At 49.8% G+C, this 27,354-nt stretch overlaps 1 protein-coding gene across 19 annotated transcripts in view; it reads right to left on the bottom strand.

Moving 5' to 3' along the window:
* TRERF1 (transcriptional regulating factor 1) overlaps window positions 1–27,354 on the bottom strand; it is a 226,174-nt gene that overhangs the window by 66,113 nt on the left and 132,707 nt on the right. For all 19 annotated transcript variants that reach the window (XM_051855691.2, XM_070074094.1, XM_051855693.2 and 16 more), the window contains one exon: window positions 6,049–6,163. The gene's annotated coding sequence lies outside the window, so the exon portion shown is untranslated. The remainder of the gene's footprint in view (window positions 1–6,048; window positions 6,164–27,354) is intronic.

The raw sequence follows: 27,354 nt of genomic DNA, 5'->3' as shown, positions 1-27,354 counted from the left end.
TATCCTTGATGCATTTTTGGGACTGTAAAGTCCTTTTTAAATTCACAAACTGCAATTTTGAGAGCAGCTGAGATGCACGGTAACTTTGCATTTTTATACCATGCGCTCAGTGAACAGTGCCCAGAGTCACTACAAATAGCGGGTGTTGCATAAAGAGTTGTCGTCTAGGGAGCGGGCATTCGGCCTAGCCACTGGGACGCCTGCATCCCACGGTCGGAGTAACTGGGATCAATTCCTGGCTCTGGCTCCTGACTCCAGCTTCCTGCTAATGCAGACCCTGGGAGACAGCAGTAAAGGCTCAAAGCGATTGGGTTCCTGCCACCCCCACGAGAGGTCAGGATTACGTTCCCAGCTTCTGGCTTCAGCCCTGGCCTACCTGCAGAAGTCACAGGTGACTGGGGAGTGAACCAAGGGATGGGAGCTCTCTCTGCTCTCAAACAAATAAAATTTAAAAAACAAAGTCATTGCCTGTTAGGTATCAAATCTGGAGTAACACAAAGCTACTGACCAGCAGGGAGCACAAGAAATAGAAGGAGGTCTCGCGGCAGCTGAAAGAATGGAGGTGAGGGATGTTGAAGACCCTGCCTCCCACCCCATCACCCCTGGAGATGTGTCTGCAGAGCAGCTGTGCCACTTCTTGGCCTGGGAGCTGCATGGGGAAACCGCCACAGCAATGACCTCCCTCCAGTCCGCCCTTGGCCATGACACAGGGCATAGGTGGGAGGGAGGGCCAAGATGTGGGAGGGCTGGGGCGGGGGGGGGCTCTCAGCCCCATTCTAGAACCTTCCACAAACACTGGCCAGACCTTGTGTGTTGATTTTCCCTTAGATGATTTTTTTTAAAGACACTCAGTTCAAAACACATAATAAGGCCGGGAGTCCCACCTTGACACTAGATTCCTGCCTCCATTTTCATCCCCTGTGATACACCAGTTCTGTCAAGGTACGAGCACTGCTGAACAGCACTGGCTGTGCAGTGGGCTGCTCACAGCTGTAACGGATGGAGTGTGCAGGACGTCCAAGCTCTGTGCTACCAGCTCAGCATGCATCCTCAGTAAGCCTCAAAACAGCTCCACCCACTGCCCCCATATTACAGATGAAGAAACTGAGGCCCAGAGAGATTAACTGAGCAAGAGGCACGGCTAGCTTCAAATTCAGCATTCTCTCCCTCCCTGCCCGGCCCCTACCCTCTTCCTGCCCACCTTCCCCTCGCCCTGCCACAGTCCCAAAAGCCAACCGTGGAGATCAGCAGCCTCCCCTCCTACGAAGGGCACATGAGAGAGAAGAACCAAGAGCAGGGAGGATGGGGGTGGGGAGGAGGCGCAGGAGAGGGAGGCCAGCGAGAAGAGGGAGAGGACAGGAGGCTCACGTGGGCTCTGGCTCCGGGTCTACGAGGCCTCTCAGAGTGGGGATGTAGAGGAAGGCAGTTGGTGGCCGAGGGACAAACAAGCCACAAAATATGCAGAAGCCATTTCCTCTTTCAGGGAAGATAAACAATAGATTCATAAACAAACTGTACCAAGCTGTGCAGCTACTGAAAGCATTCTGGTAGGAACCCGTATTCCCTGTGAGCACCACGTGGTCAGCGGGTGGCTTAAAAGGGGACAAGAGAGGGCAATGGTCCCTCCCAGTCCTTCACCCCGGGCCAGCCACACACCTCCTCTGAGCCTTAGCTCAGTCTTGTGTGGAACAGAACAGAAGTCCCCGCCCCACGGGGTTACTGCGGAGAAGAGAGAAGATCTACTTCCCGGGAATATGGCCGACTCCACCTTCCTAACTGGAACAACCAACAGGCCGGATAAGATTTTAGACATAAAGACTGTCCACACGTGAGCGAGCCGTTACAAGTGCAGCGTTTCTGCAAAGACCCAAACCAAGTCAAAAGCAGGACCCTTGGGTGGTAAGCAAGCCCCACGGCCGGCTTCTGCTGACCTGGAGAGTCGAGCTCTGCAACGCCTAGGGAGGACCCTTATAAACTGGGGCTCCCAAAGGCTCCACTCTCCGGGAGCGCACAGAACGCAGAAAGGGGACCTCAAGGAAACTGGACCCTGGGCCACGGAGAATGGGGTTAAAAATTTCTCCTGAAAATGTGTGACCATAAAGCAGGACTTCACCTGGGTCTGCTGTCTGGATTCTGTTACTTGTAGAACCAGAAAAGACAAGCAGAACATTAACCCAAAGTGATTTTTGCTTAGCAGTTATCATACCCCTCTCCCCCATGGCCAAATCCTCTCTGGAAAAACTAACTTCAATCCACATGTCAACTAATTCCCAAAGATCAAGTTCTAAGGAAAATGCACAGCTCCCCGGGGAGCAAGGTGGTATGAATACTAGCAGCAGGGGCCAACACTGTGGCGTAGTGGGTAAAGCTGCTGTCTGCAGTGCCGGCATTCCATATGGGTGCTGGGTTCAAATCTCAGCTGCTCCACTTCCCATCCAGCTCTCTGCGATGGCTTGGCGAAACAGTAGAAGATGGCCCAAGTCCTTGGGCCCCTGTACCCACATAGGAGACCCAGAAGAAGCTCCTGGCTCCTGGCTTCAAATCGGCACAGGTCTGGCCATTGCAGCCATTTGGGGACCAAACCAGCAGATGGAAGACCTTTCTCTCTTTCTGCCTCTCTGTAACTCTGCCTTTCAAAAAAAACCACAAAAAACAAAAAACAAAACAAAACACACACACACAAAACCAATGAACAGGAGAATCACACCGCAAAGACTTCAGATTCCAGAATGGTCAGACATGAAAGTATAAAATTTCTCAACAGCCAACTCAATATTCCAAAGAAATAAATTCCTCTAATATGAATAAGAAGTGAAAGGCCAGAAAAATACACCAAGCAGATTCACAAAATAATGGGCCAAAAATTCTAGAAACAACAAATAAAGGAAATGAAGGGAAAATTCAATGGCTGGGTGATGCAGCATTCAAAACGCACAGTAGTAGTAGATAGATTTGAAGGCATTATCCACAATTCAGCACAGAGAGACAAAGAGATGAAAGATATAAAACAGAGGTTAACAGATACAGAGAACTGAGGGAGAGGGTCTAACATAAGCCTAAGTGGGATTCCAGAAGGAGACGACAGAGAGAATGGAGAAAGGGCAACACTCAGACAAATGGAGGGTAAGGATTTTCTAGAATTGTTGGAAGACACAAACTTTTAGTTTTAGGCATCCCACTGAAACCCCAACGGATTAAAGGAGGGAAAATTTCCTCAGGATAATGGAGCTGCGGAACACCAAAGAGCACAGAACTCCTTACTGTATCTAGAGAGAAAAGTCCGATCACTTACAAAGGAGCAGCAATTAGACTGCCGGCTGATTTCTAAACAGCGGCACGCAAGCCATCGGGAGTGAAATCATTCAAAGATCAAGAAAAAACATCCAGGGAAGCCACCTTTCAAAACAGCAAAATAAAGACATTTCCAAACCAATGACAAACAAAACCAAAACAGAAAAATCTTCTGAGAGTTTATCACCAAAAGACTCCCCCTTGAAGAATAATTCCAAAGAATTTGCTCCAGGCAGGAGGAAACTGAGTCCAGATTCTTGAAAGGACGGTGGGAAAAGAAATGGGTAAGTTTGTGGATGAATCTATACCTGTACTGTATCACACAAGGCTGTCTAATTAGTAGGGGGAAAAACAGGGCAGAATGAAAGCACGGGCTGTAACCACAGACGAGAGAGCTGGGAGAGCTGGTAATTAGGCCCAAACAGCCTATGGTGCTTGCACTGTTGGGTAGGGAGGGAAAGACACTGATTAATTTTAGACTTTAAGCATTGCCTGTAAAAATAGCTGGAGTAACTACTAAAAGAACAGACATAGAGCGTGTTAATTCCAAATAAGAAGATGGAAGAGGCCGGCGCCGCGGCTCACTAGGCTAATCCTCCACCTTGTGGCGCCGGCACACCAGGTTCTAGTCCCGGTCGGGGTGCCAGATTCTGTCCCGGTTGCCCCTCTTCCAGGCCAGCTCTCTGCTGTGGCCAGGGAGTGCAGTGGAAGATGGCCCAAGTGCTTGGGCCCTGCACCCCATGGGAGACCAGGATAAGTACCTGGCTCCTGGCTTCGGATCAGCGCGGTGTGCCGGCCGCAGCGGCCATTGGAGGGCGAACCAACGGCAAAGGAAGACCTTTCTCTCTCTCTCTCTCACTGTCCACTCTGCCTGTCCAAAAAAAAAAAAAAAAAAAAAAAAAAAAAGATGGAAGGAAGATAGAATGAGGGAGAAAAACACCTCAGCATAAAAGAAACAGCAGAAAAAACTAAACGCATATGAAGAAATAAAACGCAGAAATAAATCCCAATTCGTTAATAAGATACATCAATTCTAAACATTTATTGCACCAAATAGCATTGCCTTAATATTTACAGAGCAGAACTTTCAGTATTGCCAGGAACAATTCAGAAATCCATTAGCAGATTTTTTAGAAAGATTTATTTTATTTATTTGAAAGACAGAGTTAGAGAGTTTTAGAGACAGAATCCGCTGGTTCATTGCCCAAACGGTGGCAATGGCTGGAGCTGAGCCAATCCGAAGCCAGGAGCCTGGAGCTTCTTCCAGGTCTCCCACATGGGTGCAGGGGCCCAAGCACTTGGGCCATCTACTGCAGCTTTCCCAGGTACATTAGCAGGGAGCTGAATCGGAAATGATGCAGCCTGGACTAGAACAGACACCCATATGGGATGCCGGCACTGCAGGCTGGAGTTTTAACCTGCTGCACCACAGCGCCGGCCCCAGGCAGGAGATTTTAACACATCTTTCTAAATAATTTATAGATTTATCAGACAAAATCATAGAAAGATAACAATAGCAATGGTCTTTGAATAGCATAGTAAACCAACATTTTAAAGATCACATATAGAAAATTATACTCAATAACTAAAGAGGGGCCACAGTTGTGGCACAGCGGGATAAGTCAATGCTTGTGGCACATGCATCCATATCCAGTCCCAGCTGCTCTGCTTCCAATCCAGCTTCCTGCAAATGGGAAGGCAGCAGAAGCAGCCCAACTACTTGGGCCCCTGACACCCATGTGGGAGACCCAGATGGAGTTCCAGGCTCCTGGCTTCAGGCTGGCCCAGACCTCGCTGTTGTGGCCATCTGGGGAGTGAACCAGCAGATGGAAGATCTCTCTGTCTCTCCCTCTCTGTCACTCTATTTTTCAAATAAATAAAATTTAAATAATATACATTTTAAAGCACTTATGGAACATTTAAGAAACATGTTGAAAAGAGATGAAATTTAAAGAGCAGGAGAAGCTCAAAGCATATTTCAAATGCTCCTCCAGGGATCCAAACCTATGTTGTCTCAAGACAGGAGACCCTGTCCCTCCTGGTCCCTGATGGATCTGCAGAGTCTGGCCCAGAGGAGGATCCTCATATACACTCAACAGTGAATGGTGAGCAACTGACTCTCTGATGACGATGGCACAGGTCGGGTGAGCAGCTGGCAGGACAGACACTGGCAGTAACGGAGCCCTTTCCAACTGGGAAGGGACGAGAGGATAAGGTCTCTAGGAAGAAGCCGCACAAGAAAAAAGAGCAGAATCGTGACAGCCATCTTCACACCCAAAGCCAGCAGTTACAGAGAGGCAGAAGGTGTCCCAACGCAGGAACAGTGTTCTACCTGACACTGCTGGGAAGCGGGCTGGCTGATCGTCTCCAGCCCCTCCTCCCTCTGTGTGGGACCGAGGTCTGTCTGGGGTGTTGGGAGTCACAGCGCAGGGCCCAAGTGGTCTTCCCCATTCCAGCCTACCCAAGACATCCCTTCATCCCGCACTCCCAAGATACTCGATCCCAGAGAGACCCGTGCTAGGCTGCCGGTGCAGCAGGTGGAATCCTGGGCACCCCGTCGCCCCAGACACTGGATGCAGCACCCTTTCTGCCCCACACCAGCCTCTCCCCAGCAGAAATGAGCACACTCTGCCCCGGGGCTGACCGCTCTTCTTCCGCCTTCCATTTGTTCAGCCTGTGGTGAGGTATGACAGAAGCACACACAACTGGCCACAGGGGAAATTCCTCCACCTTCTGGAAGAAGGAGAGCAAGCTCACCTTGACCTCCGCAGCAGGTGGCTGAGTCGGTGGCCTGGTGCTGGGGGCTTCTCCTGCGGCTGGTCGGTCATGCTGCTTTCATGTTGCTGGGCAGGTGGGAAGAGGCGACCTGGTTCTGCGGGGGCAAGGAGAAGGCACGGTCACATCTTTATCATCTCCTGGCTCACCATCAGCCACCCTCCTGCCCGAGAGCTGCTCCCGCCCACTCGCTTGTGCTGGGGAAGCCTGCAGCGTGCCAGACAAGGCACTGGGGAAGGCGACCATGAACATGAACCAGACAGAAACAGTCTGGGGGCAGGGGTGGGGAAGGGAGTGAGATTGATCTGTCACAGTGTTATCTGGTAGATGCCGATTTCCCCAGATTTGTTCAACAGCCTATAAGCGTTCTTCGAAAAGTTCATGACAAAATGGAATTTAAAAAATAAGTTTGTTTTGGTACCAAAAAAGTTGCAATCTATGAATAGTTTTCCCCTAATACACATTTTCCGCAGACTTCACACATGCATGGATTTCAGAAAAACTCTGTGCTCAAATAAACTTATCCTTAATCCCGTTTCCACGAACTTTCTGAAGCACCCTCCTGCTTGCCCCACAGGGGAGGGGCGGCAGCTCACAAGGACTGTGACTCGGGGCTTCTCAGAGGAGCAATGACTGCTGGGAACTATCAGGATGAATACTTCCATGAGACACAATACAAGTGAAAGGCTAGAAAAATGAAATATTCATACAAAGGATCAGCCCACTTTTTAATGATTGGATTCAACAGACCATTCTGTCCAATTGGTGTGAGAATCCCTAAGCGCTTACTCCTAGTTGCTGTGCCTATTTCATGGGCTGGCAGGCAGTCTGCAGGCAGTGCCGAGCCACAGGCCGTGGCTGAGTGGCCCTGCCGTGGTCAGCACTCATCCCGCACACAGCAACGCCTTCCTAAGGGGACTGCTGGGATCCTGGCTCAGAGAGGGAGGCTGCAAATAAACATGATTTCCACTTCCCTCTCTGGACTGCAAAATGTTAATACTGGGAGACTCCCAAAAAGAGAACCAGGGTAGGGAAGTGTAGTTCCAGGTGGGCTGCAGAAAGGGGACAGCACCAACTTGCTGTATTGAGGTGCCAGGGGACTTCCAAACATTTGTGGGAGACCGGCCTGTGGTGCGGTGGGTAAAGCTACTACCTGTGACACTTGCATTGCACATGGGCATTGGTTCAAGTTTTGGCTGCTCTTCTTCCGATCCAGATCCCTGCTACTGACCTGGTAAAGCCCAGAAGATGGCTCAAGTGCTTGGACCCCTATATCTGTGTGGGAGACCTGGATGAAGCTCCTGGCTCCTGGCTTCAGCTTGATCTAGCCCTGGGTGTTGCAGCCATTTGGGGAGCGAACCAGCAGATGGAAGAACTCTCTCTCTGTCTCTCCCTCTCTCTGTAACTCTGCCTTTCAAATAAATATGTAAAATGAAAAAAAATATATATATATAATGTATGGATTTCACAATTCTTTTTTGCAGCAAAATAAACTTGTGCTTTTAAAATGAATATTTTTTGCTTATTTAAGAGCCAGAGAGGCAAAGAGAAAAATACAGAGAGGGAGAGAGAGAGAGAGAGAGAGAGAGAGAGAGAAAGAGAGAAAACACTGTCACCCACTGGTTCACTCTTCAAATGCCGACAAAAGCTGGGGATGGGCCGAGGCTGAAGCCAGAAGCCCAGAATTCAAATCAGGTCTTGCACATGGGTGGTGGGGACCTAATTACTTGAGCCAGTGTCTCCCAGGGTCTGCATTAGCAGGGAGCTGGAGTCAGGAGCCAGGGATAGGAATCGAACTCAGGCTCTCCAAGATAGGGGGTGCAGGCGTCTGAACAGCTATGTTAAACACCTGCTCCTGCAAACTTACCTTTTAATTCCATTTCCCCATGAGCTTTCTGAAGTACCCGAGTAACAAAAGAGTGAGGCTCACAGAGAGTTGTCCCTGGATCCCTGTCCGCCCCCACCCTGAACTTCCCAACCCTACCTATGGCAACCCTGGCCGAAGCTGCCTCCCTGAATGAGAACAGTCATCTATTAACACGGACTGGGACATTTCAGAAAATAAATTATCTTCAAAATGTCAAGAGGGCTGCTGGTATTCATGCCTACTATTTAATGCTATAAAAATGATTTTTTTTAAATTGAGAAATCTTTTGTCTCTGACAGCCAGCTCCAAAAAAAGCCCTTGAATACCTAGTGTCTTCACACTTGCAGGCAGCATTCAAAGTCATTTTCACCCATTTGAATGTTTAAGAGAAAGTGCTTGTTCCTCCCAACTCTCAGCTTTTAAGTAGTTCCTATTTTAAACTATAGGAGAGCATAACTGCAGAAGAGCTTCACATTTCAAAGGCTTGTTTGTTTTGTGTGTGTGTGTGTTTTTTTTTAATGAAACATACATCCACTCTCACTCCTGCCTCACACTAAATCATCTGCAATTTTAGAGTTTGTTACTCATGAAATTCTAGCGAGAAGCCCATCCCGAACATTCCTATAGCAACGGAATGTTTTTGAGGCAATGCCTGTAATGTGACAAAGATTGTTATCATTATCTCTGAATGTTGGCGCAAAGCAGGTTATGGGGAGTAACTGTTTATGTACAAAGAAGTCACTGCAGGAACTGGCAATGCGAGCAACAGGCCGCTGCGAGGGCCCACGGCAGGCTGGGAAGCTGGCAGGTGCTTCACTCAGTTTCCCCCTTCACCCTCAATGTGGGGAAATGAGTCTCCCAAGCCCTTGGAACTGCTTGTCCAGTGGTGGAGAGCTAAGCTTAGTCAACCTCACGGCCAATGTTAATTGGCCATCGACTCTATGTCAGGTGCGTGGCTAGACTCCAGATGTCTTTTTCTTTCTTTCTTCTTTAAGATTTACTCATCTGTTTGAAAGGCAGAGTTACAAAGAGAAAGGGAGAAAAAACAGAGAGATCTTTCATCTGCTGATTCACTCCCCAAATGACCGTGTTGGCTAGGGCTGGGCCAGGCTGAAGCCAGGAGCCTGGAGCTTCTTCTGGAGTCTCCCACATGGGTGCAAGGACCCAAGCACTCGGGCCAAATTCTACTGCTTTCCCAGGTGCATTAGCAGGAGCTGGATCAGAAGTGGAGCAGCTGGGAAAAGGAAAGGGAATTAACTAACTCAATCCATCCATTCAACAAACCATTCATCCATCCAGTGTTGCCTGGATACCTGTGGTATGGCACAGCTGAGTGAGACCAATGTGTACCCTGCCTTCATGGAGCTTATAATCTAACGGGGAAAGTCAACATCGATAAATTAGAAGCAGGTAACTACAGCAGTGGTGTGTGGAGAAACACAGTGACAGCGGGCAGACTAGCATGGAAAAGGGTCGGCTTTCCCAAGGAACGAGCCTTTACTCTGAGCTCCGGGAATAAATGAGCAGAGCAAAGTCAGGGGGCAGGAGGGACAAGACAGAGAGGGAGCTGCCCACACAATGACGGCCTGTGCAAAGGTCCTGGATGGGAAGCAGTGTGGCTCGCCCCAGCTGTGACAGGAGGCCCTGAAGGAGGATCGCACTGGTTCCTGACCTTATACCATGCCCCAGCCAATGTGGTACCCAAGATGGGCCTTAGAGATGGGAAGAGTTTCCAAGAAAGCACCCAAGACACGACCTTGGCCAAATCAGGCGCATGATGTGCAGATCTGCTGAATTTGCCCTCATATGCTGAGCCGCCAGGAGGCATCCAAAACAAGGGTCACCTTGCATCCACGTCTCAGGGTTCTTAGCTACTTTTTTCTGCAACAGTGGAACCTTGGTTAAATTCGATTTGGCCGGTGGTCAATGCTCCTGAAAGACCGGCAGTGAGCATGGGTTTGGGGATGTGGAGGAAGATTCTGTGAATAAAGCTACTGCTGGAGAAGCCTCTTGGAAGGTGTCTCTTGTAGGAAGGTCACACAATCTCATGCACAGAACAAGAGCTTGGCCCTAAGCAGATCTGGGCTCATGTGGCCTCCCCTTGCACCGGCTGCACGACTTCATTCTTCTACAAATGGGGTAAGCAATACCTTGTTTGCAGGCGTATCAGGAAGCTCAGAGAATGGAGGTCCCACACAGACCTGACAGGCCCTGGATAGGTGGCAGCCATTACTAGTGCTTGGGGATGCTCACACCCCTCCCTCCACGTGACAGTCAACAGGAGTCCTGATGACTCAGCATTTCTCAGCCTGTGCCCTCAAGGGTCCCAGCCCAATCCAGAAACCATCTGGAGGACTCAGGGCCAGAAGCCAGCACAGGACATCAGATGGCAGAGGGGGTGGGACAGCAGACACACCTCCAAGGCCGGATGTAGGCCAGGCATGGCATTGGGGTGGCACAAATGGTACCACTAACACTTACAACACTCACTGCTGGGATCACCCTTTTACAAGTAAGGAAACTGAGGCCCAATAACCCGCCCACGACCACAAAAGTAAGTGGTGCAGCCAGGGCTTGCAGCACCCAAACCTCTCTCAACCTCACCCCTACACTGCTTATGGGCATGGAAATCTAGTCTTCTTTCCACGCGGCCAACAGGAAATAACCCTGGAAGCTTGTGCAAATTTCCAAGGACCTACGGGGCAAGTGCCACCCTGCCACTACCCCACTGTCTGAGCCTCACTTTCCCTTGTGCATAACGGCGATGCCAAGTGAGGCCACACATACCCCACTGCACTGTGGGGAGAGAAGGCGAAATGAAGATTGAAGAGTCTTGAGGAGGGAAAACTTCAATATACAGACGGGGCACTTTAAAGGGGCATCCAGGAGCCCACGTCCAAGGGGACAGCTCCTCTGGGCCATGAGGCCATGGAGTCCCAGCTCACTTTGCAGCAGAGCGGGCAGGGGCTCCAGCCCCAAGAAGGTGGGGGGTGGGCGGGGCCCAGGATGCAAACCCCAGGGCTTCTGCGAAGGGAAGTGGTGCCAAATGAAGGGTGAGCCTTCCCTCCATGCCACCTACAGCACATCAGAAATTGGCAGATTTTTTAAAAAGGAAAAAAAAAAAAAAAAACTGAGGCTAGTGGGGTGGAGTAGAGACCAGGATGGAGCTCCTGGCTCCTGGCTTCAGCCTGGCCCATTCCTGGCTGTTGTGCCCATTTGGGGAATGAACCAGGAGGAGGATATAAATGTGAAACAGGATCTGGAGCCCCCAAGACACTTGGGGGCTTGCTGCAACCAGAGGTGCGAGCCCACGGCCGCTTTAGGGACCGCCCAGCTCATGAATGAGTTCTCTGCATAGTTGACGAAGCAGACTGAATTTTTCAAAAGAAGCCGGGAAGCGTTTCAGATGTGAGGAAAACTCCTAAACTCATCCAACTCTCTCTTCTTCTGATGCCCTAACTCTCCCCAGAGAAGGCTGAAGGGAGGGGGGGAGATTTATCCTGCCCCGGAGGAGAGAGTTCCTGCCCAGACCATTAGGAAATACAGGTCGATCTGCACACATCTGCTCGTTCCAGAACATCTGGGCCTTTCACATCAAAATGAGCAGCTCCAGTGCTGACAGCATGTCGGACGGACTCAGCCCAGGTAGGCTCAGAAGGCAACCTGCTGTCTCCTCTCCCCTCCTGCCCCTTGCTCATGGTCCCAACCAGCTTGCCTTTCAGGGCCTCGGACACTCGAGTTTGCTCCTACCCCTGGGCCTTTGCACATGCTGGTCCCCCATGCCTCGGATGCTCTGTCCCCAGCTCTCCCTCACTGTCCATGCCTCATTCAAGTTGTAGCTTCAGTGAGGTACCTCCAGAATCTCAGTGCAGCAGCACCCATCACAGTTGCGATTAATCATGTGATGGATGTGTTACATCTCCCCGGTACCCTGTGTCTCTATCAGCCAATGTGTTTTTCTTACTATTGTGTCTGCTGGCCTAGCCCAGCAGGTCTCTATCCTGATTGCACGCCTGGGGAGCTTCAACAACTACAGAAGCCTGGGTCACATCACAAACCTATTAAGCAAGAGTAAAGCTCATCAGGTGGTATAAGGCGTGGCCAAGGCTGTGAATTCCCAATTTAAAGAAGACGCCCTGGCCCTCGTAGAGCAATCTTGGTGGCTCCGAGAGTTACAGGAAGACCTTGCTCCCTTTGCTTGTGCATACAATGTATCGTTTCAATGTTGGTCTCCACCCTAGAGATCAATTTTGAGGATGTTCCAGAAGAGAGATTTTGGACAAATCCTCATTGTCAAAGTGGAACCCTAGTCCCTTCTGCAGAGCCCTCCTCCAGCACTCTGTGTCCTCTGACCCTGGCTTATCACCTTCCTCCTCAGAGCCACAGGGCAACGCTGATGTGCTCCCGAGACACACTGGAATACCGCCCGTGAAATCCCCTAATTCTCTCTTGTTTATTTATTTGACAGGCAAAGACACACACACACACACACACACACACACACACACACACAGAGTTTCACTCTCCCAAATGCCTGCAACAGCTTGGACTGGGCCAGAGCAGGAGCCAGGAGCCCAGAACTCAGCCCAGGTCTCCCAAGGGGGTGGCAGGGACCCAATCACTGGGGCCATCACTGCTGCCTCTCGAGGTCTGCATTAGTGGGAAGCTGGAGCCAGGAGCCTGGGCTGGGACTGGAACCCAGGCACCTGGATGTGGGATGCTGGTATCCTAACTGCTAGCCTAAATGCCCACTCCTGGAAATCTCCTAATTTGAATTAAAATAGGCCCAGCTATACCATGAAATATAATGCAGTACTGCACAAAACTGCACATTAAATTTTATTAAAATACGAGGGTTCAAAGCCAGTTTGGGCTAGGCCAAGCCCTCCAGGTCAGCCCCAGGCAGACAGGGAGAAAGGAAGTAAATCATCCATGGTAGCAAGGGTGTACAGAAACTGGAACCCCTAGGCGTTGCCATAAAACTGGGAAATGGTGCAGCCATTGTGAAAACCTTTTCTCCAAAAGGGTAATAGAATGACTAGGGGGCCAGTGACTCTGCTCCTGGCTATACGTACCCCAGAGAAGTGAAAAACAGGCATTTAAATAAACATTACTCACAAATGTACCTGGCAGCATTATTCACAACAATAAAAAAGGTAGAAACAGCCTAAATGTCCACTAGCTGATGAATGGATAAACTCATTTGGTTAATATATATAATGGAATATTACTCAACTATGAAAAGGAATTAAATACTGATGCATGCAACAACATGGATGAACTTTGAAGACATTATGCTAAGTAAAGAAATCAAACACAAAAAATCCTTCAGAAGGGTGCTTCAAACAATTTGTAGGAAATTAATTTCTTAAAAAGGATTTATTTATTTGTTTGAAAGGCAGAGTTACACAGAGGCAGAGGCAGAAGCAGAGAAAGAGAGAGAAGGATCTTCCAACTGCTGATTCACTCCCCAGTTGGCTGCAATGGCTGGAGTTGTGCCAGTCAGAAGCCAAGAGCCACGTGTCAAGAGCCAGGAGCGTCTGGGTCTCCCTGCAGGTGCAGGGGCCCAAGGACTTGGGCCATCTCCTACTGCTTTCCCAGGCCATTAGCAGGAAGCTGGATGGGAAGTGGAATAGCCAGGACTCGAACTGACGCCCATATGGGATGCTGGCCCTGCAGACAGAGGCTTAACCTACTATGCCACAGTGCTGACCCCAGGAAAATGGAATTAAAACTTAATTTAGGGGCAGAGAAACTCTGAAATCAGGTCATAGTTTTTTCATAATACACAGATTCCATGAATTTTTGCCAGACTCTTCCCATGTATGAATTTATAAAAGTTTTTGTACCAAAATAAGCATTTTTTTAAAAAAGTCTTTTACTTATTTTAATGGCAGAGTGACACAGAGAGGGTGAAACAAAGAGAGATCTTCCATCTGCTGGTTCACTCCCCAAATGGCTGCAACAGGGGTGTGAGCCAGGCCAAGACCAGGAGCCTGGAGCTCCATCCTGGACTCTCACGTGGGCAGCAGGGGTCCACCTTGGGTCATCATCCACTGCTTCCAGGTGCGTTAGCATTGAGCCACATCGGAAGCCAGAACAGCTGGGACACAAACCAGCTCTCCGATACAGGATGCTGGCATTGTAGGCGGTGCCTTCACCCGCTGTAATACAACACTGGCCCCAATAAACACTGGCCCCCCCAAAAAAATAATTCCATTTTCTACAAACTGAAGTCCCCTCAGATTATAGGATTTATTTATTTATTTATTTATGTATTTATTTATTTTTTAGCATCCAGCAAGGTAGGTCCACTGAGACAGGAAGCAGATTCGTTGCCAGGAAGAGGAAAGTGGGAGTGACTGCTTCTTGGGCATGGGGTTTCCTTTTGAGGCAATGAACACACCTGGGAACCAGACAGAAGTGAGGCTGCAGAACACCATGAATGCACTAAATGCTACCCACTTGTATTCTTTTAAATGGCCAGTGGCTAACTCCATGTTATGTGAGTTTTACTCCCATTGCAAAGAAATGAGCGAAGCGCCACCATGAGGGACTCTGACTCAGGTGTAGGCTGGCTCGGGACCTGCTTTTTTTTCACCCTGGGTGTCTCCAAGACAAATGGCCCCCTGACACCACCTGGCAGGCAGGGCAGACCTGTGCAGACTATGCAGGACGAATCGGTAACAACGGCGGCTACTTACTGAGTGCCAAGTGTGTGCCAGGCACTGGGCTTGGTGCTTGCAGACAGATGCTCTCAGAACCACGCCGCGAGGGAGGGATGAGCTCTGTTTTATCTTACAGACGGGAGATGGAAGCTCAGAGAGGCCAAGTAAATTGGCCAGGGCACACAGCCGATGGACAACAGATCCAAGCCGGTATCTGTGTGATGCCACAAACCACCTTTTTTTCGCCATTATCTTACATTATGGTATTGTGTCTTTCAACCAGCTCTTCCAGGTGGCAGAAATGTCACTGCTGTGACAATCCAAAAACAATCCAAACCCCAAATCCAAAAATCCGAATCCCAAAATCTGAAATCTGGAATGACTTGGATGGTGACAGGGTGCCATCAGTGGACAACTCCACACCATGAAACTGTTTCACACCCTGAATTATTAAAATATTGTCTAGAATTACCTTCTGTCTGTGTATAAGGTGAATGACTTGCAAATGAATTCTGTGTTCTGACTGAGGTCTTGCCCCCATGCTATCTCATTGTGTGTGTGAAAACAGTCCAAAATCAAAAAGAATCCCAAATCCCAAGCATTTGGATAAGGGACGCACAAGTTGTATGAGCAGTCTTCAAAAAAGTTCATGAACAATGGAATTTAATAATTTTCTTAGGTTCAAAAATTCTGACATCTAGGCATGGTTTCTTATAATACATGTTTTCCATGGACTTTCTGAAGCCCCATTGTGTGCACTGTGCCCTTTATCTCAGACCGTCTTCTTTCAAGTGTGGTCTTCAGTCCAGTAGCTCAGTAGCCCCTGGGAGTTCATGCAGATTCTCATCCTGAGTTTGTTGAATCACACCCTGCTGTCCCCAGATAACTCGTGTGAGAGGCTCAGGTTCTACACCTGCAGTGTCCACTAGGGCCACCAATAGCCACAGTGGCTCTCTAAATTAAAACCAAGTACACTTGAGGGGCCGGTGCCACGGCTCACTAGGCTAATCCTCCGCCTGTGGCGCCGGCACACCAGGTTCTAGTCCTGGTTGGGGCGCCGGATTCTGTCCTGGTTGCTCTTCTTCCAGTCCAGCTCTCTGCTGTGGCCCAGGAAGGCAGTGGAGGATGGCCCAAGTGCTTGGGCCCTGCACCCGCATGGGAGACCAGGAGGAAGCACCTGGCTCCTGGCTTCGGATTGGCGCAGCACCGGCCACGGTGGCCATTTAGGGGGTGAACCAACAGAAGGAAGACCTTTCTCTCTGTCTCTCTCTCTCACTGTCTAACTCTACCTGTCAAATAAATAAATAAATAAAATTAAAAAAAAAAAAAAAAACAAAACCAAGTACACTTAACACCTCAGCTCTTCCATACAGTGGCCACAGGTGCACACGCTCCCTGGCCACATGTGGCTGGTGGCTGCCACGCTGGCCCACACAGAATGGATGCTCTCATCAGTGCAGAGAGTTCTGTAGGACAGGGCTCTACAGGGCGGGGCAGCTCCGTCTCAGCTCTGCCAACACCCAGGAAGAGCTCTCTGCTGTGGGCAGGGCTTTCTGCACACGGCGGAGCAGCAGGGTCTCCCACTGGGAGTGGTCTGGCCCCTCACAGGCCCTTGGCACGGTCTGGAGACATTTTTGGTTGTCACAACTGGAGGTACTGTTACCATCGACTGAGTGGAGGCCAGAGATGCTCCTGAACACCCTGAAAAGCACAGGACAGTCCCCCACAACACAGAAGTAGGCGGCCCAAACGTCGCTGGTTTGAGAAACTGAAGAGTTCTCCAGAAAGCATGGGCAGGCCCAGTAAAACCTGCAGCAGGAGGCCAGTGAGATGAAGTGCCTTCCCCAGAACCCTGAGGGGCTGGTGTCCGAATTATAAGGTGTCTGTTGTTGCCATGAAAGCAGAATAAGAAGCCTTGGTTTCCAGAATGATCCATGAACTCATTGCTAAAAGTCCCTACTTTCCCTACTTTTCAAGTCCCAAGGGCTAGGAAAGGAAGAAGCTCATGCTTGGCATTCATGTCTGGAACACAACCTGCTGCTGGTTAGATTTAGTCAGGGGCTGGCACTGTGGCACAGCAGGTGAACGCCCTGGCCTGAAGCATCGCATCCCACATGGGCGTCGGTTCTAGTCCCGGCTGCTCCTCTTCCTATCCAGCTCTCTGCTATGGAAGCAGTGGAAGATGGCCCCAGTCCTTGGGCCCCTGCCCCCACGTGGGAAACCTGGATGAACTCCTGGCTCCTGGCTTCAGATAGGCACAGCTCTGGCCGTTGCGGCCAACTGGGGAGTGACCCAGCAGATGGAGGACCTCTCTTTCTCTCTCTCTGCCTCTCCTCTCTTTGTGTAACTCTGACTTTCAAATAAATAAATAAATCTTTAAAAAAATTAGTCATTAGGCCGGCGCCGCGGCTCACTAGGCTAATCCTCCGCCTTGCGGCACCAGCACACCGGGTCTAGTCCCGGTCGGGGCGCCGGATTCTGTCCCGGTTGCCCCTCTTCCAGGCCAGCTCTCTGCTGTGGCCCGGGAGTGCAGTGGAGGATGGCCCAAGTCCTTGGGCCCTGCACCCCATGGGAGACCAGGAGAAGCACCTGGCTGCTGCCATCGGATCAACGCGGTGCGCCGGCCGCAGCGCGCCGGCCACGGCGGCCATTGGAGGGTGAACCAACGGCAAAGGAAGACCTTTCTCTCTGTCTCTCTCTCTCACTGTCCACTCTGCCTGTGAAAAAAAAAAAATTTAGTTACTTGTTCATCCACCCGCTTATGCCAAAGTGTTTGCTGAGCACCTGCTATGTGCCGGGTACTCTTTGGGTGTTGAAAACGCAGCAGTAAATCAAACAAACAAAAGGTTTCTGCCCTTGTGGTTCTGGGAGTCTGGCATGGAGAGCAACAGCACACAAGTAAGCAAATATAAAGATGTCTTGAAAAGTTGTGGAAGAATGGAATTAAAAGATAAGTTTATTTTGGTGCAAAAAAATTTTGAAACCCAGGCAAAAACTCATGCATGATTTTTTCATAATATGCATTTTCCGTGAGCCACTTGAAGACCCCTGCTCCCAAGCGGCTTCCTGCTAATGAGCACCCTGGGAGGCAAAAGGTTGGGGCTCAAGGACTTGGGGTTCCTGTTATCTGCATGAGAGACCTGGACTGAGCTCTGTACTCCTAGCGGGTCTAGCCCCAACTGCTGTGGGCTTTGGGGGATGGGAAAGATTGTCCCACTTTCAAACAACAACAATAATAAACCCTTGTCTACCCTTAGCTTGCAGCATTAACCCTGGGGGCAGCACCTGCTGCTTGTCTCCAGGCTGGCGAGCACGCCCTGTCAACTCTGGTGAATGAGACGGTGAGAAAAAGGGCAGGGCTGGATGAGCACAGAGGGGAACCGGAAGAAGGATCAGCCTTCAGCCAGGGCTTCCTTCCAGTTCCGACTTCCTCCTTCCACTAGACAGGCATCCAAGACAAAAAGCAGGCAGTGTAGGTCAGGGGCCTGGACATCTACTCTGGACTCCGAGATCGTCTGGGCCTCTGCACCTCGGAATGGCTTCAGCTCAGAGACATCTGAGGCAGAGAGGAGACCTGGTAGCAGTAGCTGCAAATATGAGGCTCCCATATTCGTACTATTCACGATACAAGGCATTAACAGGCATCTTCAAAGACCTAGAACTTCAAAATATGAAGATGCCTAGGCTCTGTGGTCCCCAGAACTCTGGTGACAGGAACTCAATTCAACTATCCCACCTGGGTAATAGGGACCCAAGGACTTAAGTCATCTTCTGCTGCCTCCCAGGGTGGACACTGGCAAGAAGCTGGAATACGAAGCAGAGCTGGGACTTGAACCCATATACTCCAATATGGGATGGGGGCATCACAAGCAACTTAACTTCTGGATCAAATGCCTGCCCATGTCCACAAGTATTTTAAAGCCCCCTCCTATAACTTGCAGCCAAAGTCAGAACCCTAGGTAGGGGCAGGCATTGTGGTGCAGCAGGTTCAGTTCATGGAGTTCCGGGTCCTGGCTTCAGCCTGACCCAGCCCTGACTAGTGTGGGCATCTAGGGATAAACCAGTGGGTGGAAGATCTCTCTTGTCTCTCTCAAATAGATGAAAACAAATAATCATAACAATAATGACAAACGCTGGCTAGTGCCAGTAAAGGAAAGAGCATTAGCAAGTTCACAGCTGTGTGTTTTGTGTGCGCCCCTACTCACAAGACCGTGTGCTTCGAAGCGTGGCTCTACCTGGACTGCAGTTTCTTCATCAGCTGAGCCCCCAGTTTCACAACAAGAAGCCAAGCTCACCAGGCACTTTCACACATCCATACTTATGCTGGGGCAGAGGTCTTAACAGGCCTCGGAAAATACAGCTCATGCGTCCCGAAGAGCATCTGTTGAGCACCGTTACACACCAGGCATTTGCTGCCAGTGACTGGCGCACAATAGTGAGCAAAGACAAAACACCCTGGTCTCACAGTGACTTCGTTTTAATATGGGGAAAGAGAATAAAAATAAAGAACTGGAATTAAATAGTATGTTAGATGGTTAGAGATGCTATGGAAAAAATAAAGCATGAGATGGGGTGGAGTCAGGGAGGGCCTCCCTAAGATGGTGACACCTGAGCAAAGACCCAAGGGAGGTGAGCAAATGGTGGGGAGATGTGGGGGACGGAGCACCCAGGAAGAGAGGCCAGCAGGGGCCTGCAATGGGCAGACCCCTGATGTGATAGAAGAGCTAGAAGAATTCGGTGGTGTGGCTGGGATAGTGAGAAGGAAGCAAGTGGTAGGAAATGAGGTCAGAGGAATTCTAAGGCGGATTTAAAAATAACAAAACAGAGAAACACAGACACACCAGAGTGGGCTGGTCACACAGGGTGCTCAGGAAAGGCCTGGGCAAGAGGGCGTCACTTGAGCTGAGACCTGAATGAGCCGCAAGATCTGAGATGTTCAAAGCCATGATGGAAGCTAACGCAATGGTCCAGAGGTAGGGATGAGCTTTGCGTGGCAGGTGCACAGGAGTCCCCCATCATGTGGGTAATGGTTCTCCACCTGCAGTGACTCTGCACTCTGGGGAATGCTGCACAGGACAGCCCCTCTCAACAGAGAATGGTCTGGATCACTTCTCGGCCTTCTGGCTAAGATCAAGTGTGAGAATGGTCTGGCCCTGGGGCAGGACCTTGAAAGCTACTGAGAAGCCTGAGGACTCACTAATGCCCGTGCTAGCAGAGTATCATCCCTACACGCGGCACCTCCATGACATGCAGCTGCGAGACGACAGGGAGGGTGCCAGAGACGAGAGGGGAGCTGTGCTAAGGTCACCCCAGCCTGATGTGATCTCTCCGGGAGCCCTTCAAACAGAGGCGAAGGCGCTCAAACACAGAGAGGCCACGGAGGCTGACTTCAGGCAGAGCGACACCTCCTAGAGCCATCCTCCAGCGGCCGAAGTCCTTGAGGAGTCAAGCGGGCCCTGGTCTGGAGAGAGCACAGCCTGGTACGGTGAAGAGGCCAAGGGCTGGAGAATGCTGAAGTCTGGTGACCGCAAGTGAACAGGCTGAAGCCAGTTTGTGGATAGCTCACAGCTCAAGAAGGAAATCCCAGGGCCGAATCGTACGCAGCAGGTTAAGCAGCCGCCTATGACACCGCCATCCCATGTTGGAACATCAAGTTCGAGTCCCGGCTGCTCCACTTCCAACCCAGCTACCTGCTAATGAGCCTGGGAAAGCAGTGGAGGATGGCCCAAGTGCTTGGGCCCCTGTACCCATGTGGGAGACCTCGAAGAACCTTCTGGCTCCTGACTTCAGCCTCGCCCAACCCTGGCCATTGTGGCCATTTGGGGAGTGAACCAGTGGATGCAAGTTTCTCTCTGTCTCTCTCCATCTCCCCATCACCCTGTAACTTTGCCTTTCAAATCAATAAATACATCTTAAAAAAAATAAAGAGTTAAATCACTCGGGGAAACCCAACTCTGGGCAGAAGGAGAGGGACTTAAATCGGGGCGCCAGGGGAGAAGCCCACCAAAGCCTGTCATGCAGCACCTGTAAGATGCAAACGAGGAGCGGAAAGAGGCCCAAGCATGCCTCCCACCCTCGGCCCCACTGGAAGCCTTGATGCACGCAGAGAGGCTGGACCTGCCTCAGGGGGAGGAGACTCTAGATGAGTTCTCATCATGTGGGAATGAGAAACACAGCTCAGTGCAGAAGCAGGCCAGGATCCTGCCAGGATCACCACTCAGAGACACTTTTTTAATGTGGTGAAGGGGTGGGGCTGCACCGTGGTGACTGTGTTCCCACAAAATTCCTGATGGCACTTACAGGCCCGTGTCTGCGAGTTTCTAGGTAGGCAGACACCGCTGATACACTGGCGGCCAGGCCCAGCTTCCTCCTCCGTGTTTTTAAATAGCACTGATTCTTTGGGGCTGGCATTGTAGCACAGCAGGTTAAGCCACCACCTGTGATGCCAGTATCCTATATCAGCCACGGTTTGAACCCCAGCTGCTCTGCTTCAGGTCCAGCTCCTTGCTAATTCAGCCAGGAAAGAAGCAGAAGATGGTCTAAGCACTTGGGCCCCTGCCATCCTGGATGGAGTTCCAGGCTCCTGGCTTCAGCCTGGCCCAGCCCTGGTAGCTACAGCCATCTGGGGAGTGAACCATTGGATAGAAGAGGAGTCTCCCTCTAACTCAGCCTTCCAAATAAAATAATCTTTTTTAAAAAACTGATTCTTCTCCACCTATAAAACATATTCAACATTTTAGAAAAAAATACAAAATAATAAAAAAAAAAAAAAACCAGGGCTGTGACTGTGGCTTAGCAGGTTAAAGCCATGCCCTGCAGTGTTGGCATCCCATATAGGTGCTGGTTCAAGTCCTGGCTGCTCTACTTCTGATCCAGCTCCCTGCTAATCTGCTTGGTAAGGCAGCAGAAGATGGTTCAAGTGCTTGGGCCCCTGCACCCACGTGGGAGACCCAGAAGAAGCTCCTGGCTCCTGGATTTGGCCTGGCCCAGCTCTGGCTGTTGCTGCCTTTGGGGAGTTTACCAGCAGATGGAAGAACTCTGTCTCTGTCTCTCCCTCTCTCTTTCTGTAACTCAGCATTTAAAAAAAAAAAAAAAAAGGAGAAAAACCACTGATAATAATCTTTCCACTTGGTGAGATTTTTTTTGGCTAAACTTTCAAGACATATATTTGAGATCCTGTTGCAAATATAATTTTGTACCCTGCGTGTAGCATAAACATGTTGTCATGTTGTTAAAAGCTCTTTGTGAACATTAGTTTAGCCACTGAGTAATAATTCCCTGAGAATGGAGGTATATTCCCGAGTGCTGTAGGGAGCAGACGCCCACTTGGCCTTGAGACTTACTTCTTCTATAGGGACTGTGGAGCCACCCCCAGTGCTGAGAACAGCAAAGTCCCATTTGCTGAGCACTTCCTACTGCGGCCAGGCACTGCGCCCCCACACGCTGGGTGGCTGTGGGACCGTCGCACGCAGAATGTGCTCCCTTTCCTTGGACTCAGGACTTGTGCATTCCACTGGGCAGAGGGTTAGCGCTTGCTCCCGTCACGAAGAAACAGAGACAAACCCTCCCTTCCAACTGAGAGGAAGCTCTAGGCGCTAGTTAGGCACGGGAATGGAGGAAGTGTGCGGTAGGGCCAGGGAAGCAGAGGCAACGTGGACAACTGGAAGGTTCCAGAACGGCCCTCAGGGCTCTTGTAGAGACTCATGCAAGGTGCCTGGATCCCTAACCTACCGTGTGGAGGGAAGCCATTCCCAATCAGGAATACCCACGTCTGACTGCAACAAGGGGAAGAAACAAGCTTCTTTCGTGTTAAACTCCTGATATTTGGGAGATGAGTATAGTAGTTAGTGTTGCCTTAACCAATGCAAGATACAAATTTGATTTTTTTAAAAAAAGGTATGGATTGGATAGACCTACAAAGGTACTTTTAAAAGTTCATGAGAAAAGAAACATCTTTTAATTTAATGTTTTCATGAACCTTTGGAAGTACCCTCACATATATCATAAGCAGGAAACCTCTCCTACATCCGAAAGGAGGTAAATTCAGGATCAAATATGGTGGAGAGTTCAGCCTGCTAGCTCTTGAATTGAGATAAGCTAAAAATGTCAACAGACTTAACAGGGGTTGAGATCAATTCATGAGCACAGCCCATTTCAGACAGACAACATCTGGGCATGTTAACAAGATAAAAATGAAAAGTTCGTTTTTACAAAAAGGTGTAATCTCCAACAAAGAAAACAAGTGAATATCACTCATGTTAGAGATGGGGGCCACTTTATGGAAAACACACAGAATATGGAAAAGCAGAAACTAAAGATACAGGTACAAGATACCTGAGCCTGGAGCAGGCTCGAATACTGTGAGAGTCCATCAGCCCAGCAGAATGGTCAAGAGACTCATGACCCAGAGATACCAGAGCAATGGAGGGCAGGATCAGTGAGGCTGAAAAGAGGGGAGACTCTATGAAATCTGGAGCCAAAGAGTTGAACCCCTCCTTGGGCAGCTCATGAGGCAGCCAGGTATCTACTCTCTCAAGCAAGAAAAGTGGGATATCCTTCTCTGGAAAAACTGAATGGGCCCAAAGAGAAGATGAGATCCAAGAATACTAGAACCAATTTAGTAAAATAGTACGGAAAATTCCAGATGACAGCTTTATAATAGGTGTAAGGAGCAACCAGGTCAGACCTGAGATGAGTTGAGGATTCTGGCAGAAAATATCCAACTGGCTCGAGAGTTCAAGAGAAAAAAGTGAGGATATGATATAGTATATGGTAGATGGAGAAAAAGAAAAAGAAAGGAAGGAACAAAGGAAGGATAAAGGAAGGAAGAAAGAGAGAGAGAGAGAGAGAGAAAGAAAGAAAGACAGACAGGCAAGGCAAGGCAGCAAGGCAATGAGAAACTCCTGGAAAAACAAAAGACCGTAAAGAAAGTATTCACAATATATTTCTTGGCTCCAAAGAAAATAACACAGCAGGCATCAGAGTCACACTTCAATGCACTCAACATCAGGTAAGTAAGTAAATGAACAAGTCCATCGGGTATTGGAGCACTTGCACACATTGTGTGAGAGGCAGGGATTGTGGCAAACTAGAACAGGCGTGCCTACACTAAAGGGACATCCTCCAGCAGGTTTACCACCTGGGAAGTTGGACTTGAATGTAATATATCTTCCAATTTTTAAAAACAAAACCCTAAACTCCAAAGTTTTAAAATTTAAACCAAATTTAAGGCTAACAACCTTAAAAATCAGTAGGCAAATCAAACAAGTAGGTTCAGCTGTGGACTGACTACATACAGCGTGGTAGGTTGACTGGCAGCTACAAAATAAAATTGTAAATGCTCTCAGTGTTAAGAATGTAAAAGAAGAGAGAGATAACAGACGTTAGAAAGAGGAAGGCAGGCTAGGTAAGGATGCTATCATCATCATCATCTTACTGAACAGGGCCACAAGAGGTACGGTTGCTAAGGAACAAGAAATTTGACAGCAATACTCTTACTTATAAGGTAACCAAATAGAGGAACTATAAATAATGATATAACTATGCTGTAAGGATGTGGGCAGTGCCAGTGAGCTACATCATCATCTATCATTACAGGAAGTCTGTAGATAATTTCTACGATAGGAATAAACTTAAAGCACATTATTCCAAATATGGAGGCAAATGTCAGAAAAAAATCATCCAAGAGTTAAAAGTGTTTGCCTCAAAGGAATGGGAATGATTAAAAAGGGAAGGGACCAAGAGACTACTGTTTTTATTATTAATTCTTCTGAACCCCTCGCCCCCAACAACAAAAAATTATTGTCAAGAAAAAGAATCAATGCATGGAGTTGCCTACTGGGACAGATAACTCAGCCTGGGGGCTCTGGGTAAGACACCATGGATGACACACAAAAGAGTTCAAAGACAGGTAATTTAATGAATGGGTCAGTTAGGCGTGTGGGGAGGCTTTAGGCAACAGGCAATACATAGGGCAACACCTACAGATGAGGACCAAGCAGGAAACACCTACCACCCCTGAGTCTGAAGGGCAAGTGGAAGAAGGAACAGTGACGGGAGCCCACTGTGTGGGAAGGACTGGGGGAGGGCACAGCTGTAAAAGACAGCCCTTTCCAGAAATCGGTGGAAGCAGCCAGGGAGCCGGGGGATTAACACTCCAACCTTGCTTTCCTCCTGTTCTTATCTCATCTGCTGGCTCCCCCAGTTGGTCAAACCCAACTGTGCCCAGAAGGTAAAGTGAAGGAGCCCAGCTGACACACTCCCCAGGGGACAGCACCCGCCCAGGCTACACGGCAGGGCAGGGGACAGATGGGGCAGAGGAGGCAAGTGGAGACTCACCAGCACATATTCCCAGACCTCCACTACGCAGCTCTCCCATCACCTGTGTGACAGTGAAGGACGCCTTAGGCAAAGCTCGTGTTTGTCCAACGGTGGCCTTTCTGACCTTCGCCATTTCAGCAGCAGAACTGGGGGACAGGCAGTAGGAGGGGACAGAGGAAGGGCACTTCCCCTCCAATGCCTTCAGTAAGCACACACGGGCGGCCCCAAACTCTTTCGAGAATCCCATCTTGTTGGCAATGGAGAGATAAGGATACAAGGCAGTGGGGCGAGCACAGAGGAAGATGGCGATCACAAATGCCTCCACGCCCCCACGCGGGGTGGAGAGGAGGAGAACACGTCTCCCCAGGCTCTCCTGAACAAGGGAGCCTTGGTGGACCCCCGAGGTTGAATGCAATGAGACACGTTTGGAGGCAGAGGAATGAGAAACAGGCTGTTGGCCAGGCTGGGTAGCATGGTGGGGCGGGGGGTGGAGGTGGAAATCCAAATGCCAGGCCCAGGAGTCAGCACTTTATTTTTTGACAAGATATTGTCAAGGTTTTCTGATCAGGTGATGTGTCTGAGGCAGTAGGGAAATCATATGGCTGGGTGCCCTTGACATGTGCTGAACCGATGTCAGGGAGAGAGAAGGATGTCAGGGAGAGAGAAGGCGGGGCCTAGGAGGAGACTTCTCCCAGGGGCTACTTTGTATCTGCAGAAGGCTGCAAGGTAGACAGGGCAGATGGACAGAGGCACACATCAAACTCAGCTATGAGGTCCACCCCTCTACTACGTCTTTCCTGAGTAAACCCTGCTTTCCTGGCAGTGGGGCAATTAGGCCCCAACCATCAGAGCCTGGAATACTTCACTAAACTCCTGTTTCCTGCTACTAAGGTACGGCTCCCTTGAATGCAAGAATGGTGACCAACTCATCTCTATAGTCGCTGGTCCCAGCACAGGGTGTGGTCCGTAACTGGGGCTACACTGGCTGGCTGGCCTGGCGGGACGGGGAACAGTGGCCTGTACGAGGGTGGCGGCGATGCAGCACAATCGATCGGATCTGAAGCCCGCGTGCCTCCCGGAGCCTGCAGGTCTCAGGCCTGTCTCTCTTGGAAAGTGGGAGATTATAACATAATTGCTTTATCACTCTGCAAATATTCCCCAGCTTGTGAGGGCATGTTTGGTTATTAACAGATCATGCAACAAATCATACGCAGGAAACAAACCATAAATGATAGACAGCTGGGGCCCTGGGCCAGAACCCGAGACCGAAACCTCCTCTTAGGCGCTATTTAGGAAGACAGGGTCAGATGCTCCGGCTTGCTCTGCTTCACAGGTTCTTACTGCCCTTTGCAGGAGGATGACAAGGGCGAGCAGCCCTTCCCACGGGGCTGTTTTCCCACCAGCAGATCACCCTTTGCCACCGGCTTGTTGTTAACTCATGTTCTTGGCAAAAATGATAGAAAGCAAAGCAGTGCTCTCGCATTAGGCTCCAGAATAACAACAGCTGTTGGAATTAAACAGCCAGGCTCCTGGCTTGATAGGGAGTAAGAACAACCTCCTTCCAAAGGTGCTCCCAGGAGGGTGAGGGGCTGCTGGGTGGTCACCTCCCTAAACACAACAACCCACTACCTGTAATCAGAGACGGCGGCTGTCTTCCACACCGTGATCCCACCAGCCACTTAACAGAAGTCAGTCTCTCAACACCAGCGGAAGAGCAGAATGGCTCTGAGGTTCTAGCTGTTAGCCTGAGACACTGGAGCATCCCCTGATGTGTTTCATAAATCCTACAAGTAAGGGTGGGGCGGAGCCCGAGACACTCAGAGCCACCAGGAAGCAGGCAGGGAGTGACTACTTCTCCACCTCTCCTTCACCCGGGTAGGAAGGGGAACACGCCTGCTGTCTGCTGGTCCCAGAGGGAGAATGTCCGGGCGGCACCTTGCACCTGTACTCCCCTGTGCATGTCCCAAAGTGGCTTCACCAACACGTCTCACTGGAACCATCCCAGGGGAGTAACCGGAACAGGTCCCTTCATTCCCCTTTTGCAGATGGGAAAATTAAGGTGCAGATTACCTGTGTAGGCAGCTTGCTCAGGGTTTCCGAGCCTTGGAATGCTGATGACTCACCCTTCTCTGTATCCTCAGACCCATAAGAACCGCTCCACAGGTGTTTACAGAGGCGACAGGACTCCCAGAGCCAAGCTACCCCAGTAACTGCTCCCAGGACTTGGTTCCTTTATTTGCAGGATAACAACACTTTTCTCCTTCTAGGGCTCACGTGAGGATCAAGCGCATTCATCCACGTAGTCGTTGTCAGCACTGCTGGGACACAGTACTCTCTGTATCAGCTACTACAATTGTTGTTGGGGTTGGGACTGCTACCAAGAAAACAGCGCAAGGGACCATGAAAGAGAAAAGATGTCCAGGAAGGCCCTTC

This window comes from Oryctolagus cuniculus, chromosome 5 (assembly GCF_964237555.1).
Source record: "Oryctolagus cuniculus chromosome 5, mOryCun1.1, whole genome shotgun sequence".
Lineage (NCBI taxonomy): Eukaryota > Metazoa > Chordata > Mammalia > Lagomorpha > Leporidae > Oryctolagus > Oryctolagus cuniculus.
Note: the sequence above shows the minus strand (reverse complement) of the source record. Positions and strands in the feature narration are given on the sequence as shown.